General features: G+C 53.3%; 1 long non-coding RNA gene across 1 annotated transcript; it reads right to left on the minus strand.

Annotated features, from left to right (window-relative positions):
- Positions 1-1,096: 1,096 nt before the first annotated feature.
- LOC135290344 (uncharacterized) lies at positions 1,097-2,620 on the minus strand. Its single transcript, XR_010353111.1, has 2 exons — positions 2,367-2,620; positions 1,097-2,014 (listed from the first exon to the last, which is right to left on the minus strand). It is a non-coding gene; the product is annotated as an uncharacterized LOC135290344 (long non-coding RNA).
- Positions 2,621-9,477: the final 6,857 nt, after the last annotated feature.

Genomic DNA, 9,477 nt, shown 5'->3' on the forward strand with positions numbered 1-9,477 from the left:
CAAGAAGAAGCTGCTCCTGCAGTTTGGCTTCTGGCTGTTCCTGCACCATTTGCTCCACACGGCATGACCAAACAAAGTCTATCCTTTGCTTTACTAAGTTTAGGCTACAGCTTAGTGCAAATACATGTTAAAAGAGAAGAAATGCCATAAATCCCCTTACATTTTTCCCCTCCCTAGCCAGGGTGCTGCCTGAGGGGGTTCTGGAGATGGACCACAACTCTCAGACAAATACCCTCAGACGGATGTTTTACAGACAAGACAGGTCTCTTACCCACAGCTGGACACACCTGTGAGGAATTGGGTGCCACGGCCTGTCACACACTCGTCAAAGCTTCAGGATCAGTGAAGAAATAGGGACAAACATTGATGTGGTCGCTCATCACGGAAACGAGAAGTGCCCCAAAGCCAATGTCAGTTGAAAAGGGAAATTCATTACAGACTGCTGCAACTGCACTGCTTAGACAGAGCGACCACTGCCTGATACAAGATGGCTGCAGAATGGCACCACTCTGCTGCCCCTATCTCTAAACAGAGAAATATCCATTTCAGTTCCCACAATCGAGTATGTCACGGGTTACTGAGCGCTGCCTACAGCTCTCTGTGTGTGTATGTCTGTAAAGAACCAAACATGGACTGAATTATCTGCATATCCACAGAGCAGGAGTTCTGCTCCCAGTGGAGTCCCGGAGTTTTCTCAGCAGGCCTTGGCAGCCAGTGCTGAGCCAACGTGTGGCTCTGCTGCCATCCCAAATCTGCGCTTCCCGTGCCCAGCCTGAGTGCAGGTGGGGCATGTGCTGGCCATGGCCGGAGATTTCCATGGCCCAAATCCTGCAGCATTTCCATCTGCTCATGGCTTGGGGTAGCACAAATCACAAAACCCCCATCGCAGCTGACAAATGGAATTTCTTGCAGATTGCTACAGCTGCACTGCTGATGGACAAATACATGAAAATAAGTTTCAGTGGAAAAATGTCATTTCTTACAAATTGCTACACCTGTGCTGAAAACACAGAAGTATACAAATCTAAATTTAGGTAAAAACCAGGAATTTATGAGATTATTACAACCAGTCTGTGTAAAAATATACAATATCAGCTTCAGATAAGAAACACTTATTTATTGCCACTCTCTGCAACAACTCACTATACACAAAGATTAATTAGGTGTTTAAGGACTTAACTTAATTTATTACATATTACTACAAGCAATACAGACAGCCCATACAGAAATACTAAAATGTGCATTTGCTCTCTAAACAGCCCTACACTAAGAATACAATAGATAGAATTATACAACTACATCACTTCATACATGTTGAAATGCAATTAAATACACAGATATATAACATCTATATAAATACATATAAAAGTATAAAAATCTACAGATGTAAATATAAACATTACATATTACATACAATATATATATATCAGTAGATATATAAAACAAACTTATCTATAAGTATAAAAATATCATCAATCCAAACATACACCCAACTGTATCAATACAAACATACTGCTATACATCTAGACACATATGTAAATATCATTAAATAGAAAGAAATAGATCAATATACATTAAAAATATAAAAACAGACATATCGACCAATACAAATTCCAATACAACATTTAAAGATACATATACCTATAACTGCATAAACACAAATAGATACCTACACAGCTGTAAACCTAGGAAATTAAACAGATACAACAACATACATGTATACTGAGACACATACATGTACACATAGATGTAATTATAAACATATATGTAAATATATGCATACATATACATGTAATACATCCATAAAAACATAAATATAATAACATACATATAGGAATATTCCCATACAAATAGAAGCCTACATATGTACATATCCCTCTCTATGTGCAAGTCCAGACTCTTTAAATGGAACTCGAAGCAGAGGAATCTCAGCTGCCCCATCTTTGAAGCCGCTCCCTCGGTCTCCTCCTCCAGGCAGAGCAGCTCTCCTGGACAGGGACAGCAGATGGGACATCTGGGAAGCAAAGGGAACACTCAGTCAGTAGGGGCACGTTTCCCTTGGCAGCAGCTGCACTTCCATCAGGGAAGAGGAAATGTCAGAGCCTCCCCAGGAGGGTCAGAAAGAGAAAGCAGCCGAGCGGGCCGGGCTGTGGTGAGCGCAGCCGCGGCGGGACCGTCCCGCAGCCCCCGCAGCCCGGCAGAGCCGGCACAGCTCCCGGGCCCTGCCGGCACAGCTGCCTTGCCCAAGGACAGCCCCTGTGCCAGCCGGGGCAGCTGCGCTGAGCAGCCCCAGCACGGGCAGGGCCCACGGCCACAGCCCACGCCAGCCTCAGCCCCACCCTGCCTCCCCAGCCCTGGGGCCTCACCCAAGCCCTCTCCAGGCTGGCAGCAGCAGGGCCCCACTCACTGCTCCTGCTGCTGGCCCTCGGCTTCTCCCTGCTGGCTCCCGGCAGTCTCCGGCGGTCCTCGTGGTCTTCATTGCAGCTGTGGCAAAAGTGGAGGTTCTGGAATTGGTTCCAAGGCCTGGCAGAGCTGCAGTCCCGGAGCCCTCTGTGCTCCCTGCTGGCCCCTCCATCCCCTCAGCCCCGCCATGCTCTCGCCAAACCCCCAGCCCTCTTCAGCTTCTCCAGCCCCTCACAGTCCTCTCACCTCCCTCAGTCCCTTCTGACCCATCCCGTCCCCTTAGACCCGCCACCCCCTCAGCCTGTGCCACTTGCCTGTCACCTCAGTGCCACCATGGCCCTGGGCTGCCCCACAGCCCTCAGCCCCAACAGCAGCTCAGGGTCACCGTCCCTTCAGCACCACCGCCCCCTCAGCCCCCTCAGTCTCACCGTCCTTCAGCAGCTCCTCAGGGGACAGTGCCTGGGGCCACCAGCAGCTCCCACCGCTCCAGGGACACCCGGGGCTGGAACTGCTGCTGCGCCCGGCCCGGCCGCCAGCTCGGACCCAGCCCAGGGAGAGGGGACACAGGGGGCACAGGGGGAAAAGCCAGAGGTGAGCGAGGAAGCAGACCAGGGTAAGAGCTTAAAAAGAGGCTCACACACATATCAATCTATGTAGCTAAAACCCCATATAAAATAGAAATATGCATTTAGAAATATATATATGTACATGTAATTATACACACGTATAAATGAAAACGTGCACACCTACAAAAACACATCTAAAGCTATAACGATAAACATCTAAAATGAAAAAGAAATTAACTGTGCAGATCTCTATCTGTGTAGATACATAAATATAATTACATAAATCTATAAATACAACTACCTAGATAAACAAAGATAACTATATACATCTATAAATATAACTAGAGACAGAGGAAGTCAACTTGCCCGATGTTCCAGGCTCTCCCTCTGTCTCTTCCTGCTACACAGGCCAGCCCTCCTGGAGAGGTCGATCACATGGGATCTGGGAAGCAAAGGGAACACTGAGTCAATATTGGCCCTTGTGCACGTGTTCCTTGAGCACCAATTGTCCTTCTAGCAGGCACTGTCAAAGATGGCCTGAAAGGCAAACTCTCACTTGGCAATTTGAAGCCTGCTCTTTAAAGAACAGGGATTCTTCCAAGGGTTTCAAAACTGAACTGTGTAAAGTATTTAAGTATCCTGATAAAGCCTCAGCAAAGTCTTGAGCTTGAAACACAGACAGTCTCAGTGACAGAGAGACCTCAGTCCCCACTGAAATGGCTGAAGCTGAAGGCTGCTGGGAGCTGAGTCATGAACCAAACTGGGACACCCAGCTTGGTGACACAACTCCACAAGGCCAGCTTTATTCCCTGCTCCCTTGCCACAGCAGAGGACTCAGTGTCAGAGCCTCTGGAGAAGTGTGGAGGGCAGGGCTCGGGGAGGTTGTGCCCGTGCAGGATTTGAGCTAAAGGCACCAGGAAGCACCAGCCCTGCAGACAGGAGCTCAACTCTGCTCATCTCCCTTGCTGCCAGAGGCAGGCTCGGAGCAGCCATCTCACACCTCTCTAAACCAAGGGGGGCTCTGTCCTTACCAGGCTCCTCGGGCTCTGGGGAACTGTTCCTGCAGCTCTCCGTGTCAGATGAAATTTCCTCTGCTGCAGCTCTGTCTACAGGCTCCCCTCCTGAAGACTCAGGGGCAACACTAACATCATCCTGAGCACAAACACAGAAAGAAAGGAACCCAAAGATCACTCACTATTTGGCTGCAATCACATCAGGGATACAAGAACTCTCATTCTCCACTCCCAAAGGACATGGAGCACGGGGGGGACACTGCCTACATGGTTCACATGACAAGCCTTTTAAACTCGGGATTTGGGTGACCAAGGTGAAACTGAAGCTCTTACAAAATGATCTTTGAGACAAAACATGAACACGGAAAACCAGAAGGCACCAAGTGAGGGGATGTGGGGGAGGTGCCCTCACGCTCTGACCCTGGCTTATCTCAGGAGCTGTGAGAAATCAGCCAGCAGAAAGCCAGGGGCTCTCCTGGCTGCCAGCACGGCTGTCAGCAAGGGCAGAGCTCGCTCCCAGCCCTGCCCTGTGCTGCAAACCCACACGCAAGGCACACATTTCTGCTGGGACTCTCACACCCCCACACACTGCTCAGACAACCCATCACACCGTGGTGCTTTTCGGAGCCCTCTGCTGCTGCCCCATGTGGAGGATCCAGGCAAGCATTTATGCACCTAGGCTCCTTCCAGGATCACATTCCTGACCAGTGGCAAAAATCTGTAAATCAGGATGGAAGGAAAAAAAACCAGCCCAAAAGAAAGGAAAAGCCAGACAATCAAATACTGTGTCTATTCCACTGAGGAAGTCAATGTCCACAATGCAGCACCTGCAAATGCCCTTTGGGTAGACAGATATTCTCACTAGGACCAGTTCCAGAACATTCATCTCTTCTGCAATAGCCCGTCCATCACAATCCTAAAGATTCTCAAGATGGTTCCAAACCTGCAATGTTTCCTTTTGTTATGGAATAAAATGCTTCTGAAAGCTGCTATGTGTGAGTTTACAGAAGACAAAAGACGTCCCACTTGAGAATATGATAGTGGGAAATCCAAAAAATCCCACTCCCCTCCTTGAGTCTGCCCTGCCTTGATCATAAATGTACTGCAGGCACTGGGTCAGCACATGAACAGACAGAGAGACATTCTTTGGCCAACACGTAGAATAATCTGCACAAGGACAGAGAGCTGCAGCTCCAGCCCAGCCCCACACACGGCTCTGGGAGCGCCCACATGCCCGGCAGGGCTCACACAGCAGCAGCAGCAGCTGCAGCCCAGCCCTGCTTTGCCTTGGCCTTCCCACCCAAAAGAGGCACAGCCCACATCTGCTGCTGGAACAGGCACCTCTGGCATGCCCCTCCCTGCACGGGACACTTGGCCTTCAGTGGCAATTCTCCAAACACTCTTCTCTTCCTTCCCAGCAAACAAAAATCCTGCAAACCATCACCGCAAATGCCCCGGTAGGAAGGATTCTTCCCAGGAAAAGGAGCACTCAAACTTGGCCAACACAGGCTCACAACGCTCATCCTCACTAAGGGGGGGGAGACTGTTTCATTTCCTCTTCTTTTACAAATCTTTCTTTACCAAGAACTATTAAATAACTAAGTAATAACAAAGTAAGTTCAATTAAAGAAGCCTTTGCTTCTCAGCTATGTAACAATGATCAAAAGCTCACAGTCCAGCCCCTTTGCTACCCATCCAATGGAGTTACCTGAGCAGAGGGAGACCTTTCGGGCAGGGATCTCCTGATCTCCCGGATCATTTTCTCTATGGCAAGGCCGAGATCTGCTGGTGGCCATCCCTCTGCCCCAGGTGCGTTGTGTCCTGAGCTGGAGGCCGTCGATGCTGCACAAGCAGCACTGCCAGCTGGAGCGCTGGGTGCAGAAGTGCCCGGGGTGGCTGCAAGAATCCAAACACGTTGGTCAGGCTCCACAATGTGGCTCTGGGACACAGATCTCTACTGCTGCCTTGGATTAAACATCACAGGAAGCATGCAGGAAAAGCAGGCAGAGAATTTTTTGGCAGCCTTCGAGGTGCCGCTTCCTAATAGGCTTGACAATTTCTGACCGAGAATGACAGAGCCTCGTGGAAAAATACTTAAGCGGTCACTTTTCCTGACCTTTTGGAAAAGCAAGGTTTCCTACCTCGTGGGTCGAAGGCCGGGGGCTGCTGCTCCCTGTGCAGCTGCTGGAAGCTGCAGGGCTGGAGCCGGAGCACCTCCCGGTCGAGAGGAGGCAGCTGCCCCCCGTACAGCTCCTGCAAGCGGCTGGGGGGCCCCTCCCGCCCGAGCGGCAGCAGCGGCTCCCCGTGGAGCCCGAACAGTTCGCAGGGCGGGATCCCCAGCACCTCCCGCTGGGCGGGCGGCGGCCGCTCCCCGTACAGCTCCTGGAAGCGGCTCGGCCCCTCCCGCCGGGCCGGCACCGGCCGGTCGCGGTGCAGCAGGTGGAAGCTGCAGGGCGGGCGCCGGGCGAGCAGCGGCCGCTCCCCGGGGCGCTGCTGGAGGCGGCCGGGCCGGGGGCTGCGCAGCTCCCGCCCGTCCGGCAGCGTCCGCTCCCGCTGCAGCAGCAGGAAGCCGCTGGGCGGGCGCCCGGGCGGCAGCGGCGGCCGCTCCCGGGGCAGCGGCTGGAAGCGGCCGCGCCCGTGCCGCCCGTCCGGCGGCGGCCGCGCCCCGGGGAGCTGCCGGGAGCCGCAGGGCGGGCGCCTGCGGCCCTCCCGGCCCGCCGCCGGCCGCCGCCTGTCGGCCGCGCTCCGGCGCCGGAGGCGGAGCAGAAGGTCGGGGCGGTCGCGGCGGAAGCAGGGGCTGCTGAAGTGCAGCCAGCCCCCGGCATCGCCCGGCGCAGCCGCGCCGAGCCAGCCCGGCACCCTGCGGAAGCCGTAGCGGTAGAGCTGCCGGACGAAGCTGCTGAACTGCGTGGCCCTGAAGGGGCGCGGCACCGGCCCCGCCCCAGCGCCACCGCCCCCGGGGGCGGGCCCCGGGCTGAGCAGCTCCCGCTCGAAGAGCGAGCGGTCGACGAGCAGTCCCCGGGCGCGGCTGTCCCAGCGCACGGAGCGGACGCGGGGGCTGTTCACCAGGCGCCACAGCTTGGCGGGGAAGGCGCTGGCGCTGAGCCCGGCGGGCAGCGGCAGCTCCGCCATGGCTCCGATCGCCGCCTGTGGCCGCAACGCCCGCGGCGCAACGGCCGCGGCTGCGCCGGCGGCGCGCGGCCGGAGGGGGGCGCTGCGCTCGCGCCCAGCGCGGCCCCGGCGCGGGCCGGACTTGGCGGGGACGAGCGCGGCAGAGCCGGGGCCGCGGGCACAGCGCGGGCGGGGCGGCTCCCGGCGCTGGCCGGGCTCCGCACGGCACGGCACGGCACGGAAGGGCAGCGCCCGGCACGGCATTTCAGGGCAATGGAAGCCCGTGGCGAAGGCACTGGGAGCAGTTGCGGGCTCTGTCCCCACTGTGCATCCCGTGCCTGGGTCACCATCGGTGACAGAGAGGAAGGACATTGCTCTGGCTTGGCTGGGGAAAGGATGAAAAGGGGGCATTAGAAAACATTCATTTGGTCTCCTTTTCAGCAGACTGGCTCTTTTTATCTCACCATGTCTGCCTGTCTTTGGCAGAGTTGGCACATTTCTCGTGCTTTAGAGTCAGCTACAGCAGCAGGAAGGGGCAGCAGGTTTGTCAGATTGATTTCAAAGCTAAAGTGCTGCCCCATGGATGGATGCTGCTGTATTCAAGGGATTTCTGGCCTGGAGTTGTAGTGAACTCATGCTGGTGTTTTCCCAAACAGTGTTGCCTTTTTCTTTCCTCAGGAATCGCCTCTTCTTCCCCCCATCTGGGGAGAGTTCCAATGCAAATGCCTCCTGCAGCCAGCTCTTGTCACTGTAGACTGACAAAGGAGATTTCACAATGGAGAGAGACTCCCTAGAGCTGCTGTGGAGAGCTGAAGGGGGAAGCTTTGTCCCTCAGCCTTGAAGTCTTGTTGGAGAACTGCTTGTGCTCTGGGGGACGCACAGCTTTTCCGAGCCCTGCAGGTTCATTCCTGAGCTTCCTGACACGCCACAGACTTTGGGGCTGTCATGTTGGAGCACAAATTTCAGTCTGGGAAGTTTTGTGACACAGGGAACAGGATTAGCCCTGCAAGGCCAGGCTAGGGCCAAGAGCAGAAGGCCAGCAGCCTGCATTTGCCCCCAGGGAGCCCTCCAGAGCAAGAAGCCACTCCTGGCCAGGGGCTGAGGTGCCCGAAGCTGCCTCCCCGCTGTGCAGCTCTGCAGAGCTCACTCAGCGCCGGGTCCTGGGCAGCTGGGACAGCCCGGCTGCCCTGGAGCACAAGGAGTGTCCCAGAGAGAAGCTGCTGCCCTTTGCTTTGCAACTGTTTCACAGAGTCCTGTCATGAATCCACAGAGTCTGACATGTTTTTCTTTCTTCTCAAAAATGTTACCCAGCTTTTTGAGAAAATTGAGTGATGTAGCTTCTGCTGGTGGTGGTGCTTTTGTCTGCAGGTGAGGGCAGGTGATTTGAACCAAGGACGGAGTCCACTGTTGACATCCTAGCTTTGCCAAGTCAAGAAAATCATTCACAATTGAGCTACTGGTGCTGAGCAGTAGGATTTTTTCCTAGTTTTTGGAAAACTACAACCTTAAGAAACCCAACAGATTTTCCTCCATGAGGATACCAGCAGTAGCATGATACCAGTTTTTTCACCTCTTTTCTGTGTCTTTGGTGCTTTTGAGAGTTCCTCAGTGCCCAGCAGGAATGAAAGGACATGTGATAATGTGATTTAAGAGCTCTGTGTTGTTCCTTGCCACATGAGTGTTCATGACAAGCTGGACAGCCCACTTGTGGCTCTGTCGAGTTAAATTCATCCCAGTTCTGTGCAAACAGCAGCCCTGAAGTGCTGAGGAGAGCAAGGACAGTGGGTGGGTGTGCATGCACACAGCCGGGGCTGACTGCTGTGTGGGCAGAAGGTTTTGGACTGCTGTACATCTTCACTCTCCAGGCTGGAGGAATATATCAAAACTATATGAAATAAAAATATTTATCAAAACATATCAAAATGTATCACACAACACATATGAATTTATGATAAATGTAATTCATCATCTATATACTACATATTATATATTTTAATATAGATACTATAATAAACAGGAGATATAAAATATAGACTTGGTCTTTTTCTAAGCCATTGCCTGTGGGTCATACAGACCATCTCCTGGTGTTACTGCATTTGTGTCTTCTGGTACTACTTATTATAGCATCCGTGTCCTTGGGAGTTCCTTCAGGGAACTTCACACAAGGGGTTTCCATCGTTTCAGTGCCTTCAGAACTTGTTCCTTCCCAGTTCTCCAGCCTCCTTCTGGATTTTGGAGCATCTCAGCACTTGTGTCCATGGCCCTTCCCTCATCCCCAGCCTGCAGCAGTCACAGTCACTGCTGCCTCCCCCTTGCTGCAGCTCATTTGCCCAAGTGCTGCCAAAGGCAGCGGAGCTGGCTCAGGATCCCTGTTGGCTTCTGGG

Source organism: Passer domesticus, chromosome Z (assembly GCF_036417665.1).
Source record: "Passer domesticus isolate bPasDom1 chromosome Z, bPasDom1.hap1, whole genome shotgun sequence".
NCBI lineage: Eukaryota > Metazoa > Chordata > Aves > Passeriformes > Passeridae > Passer > Passer domesticus.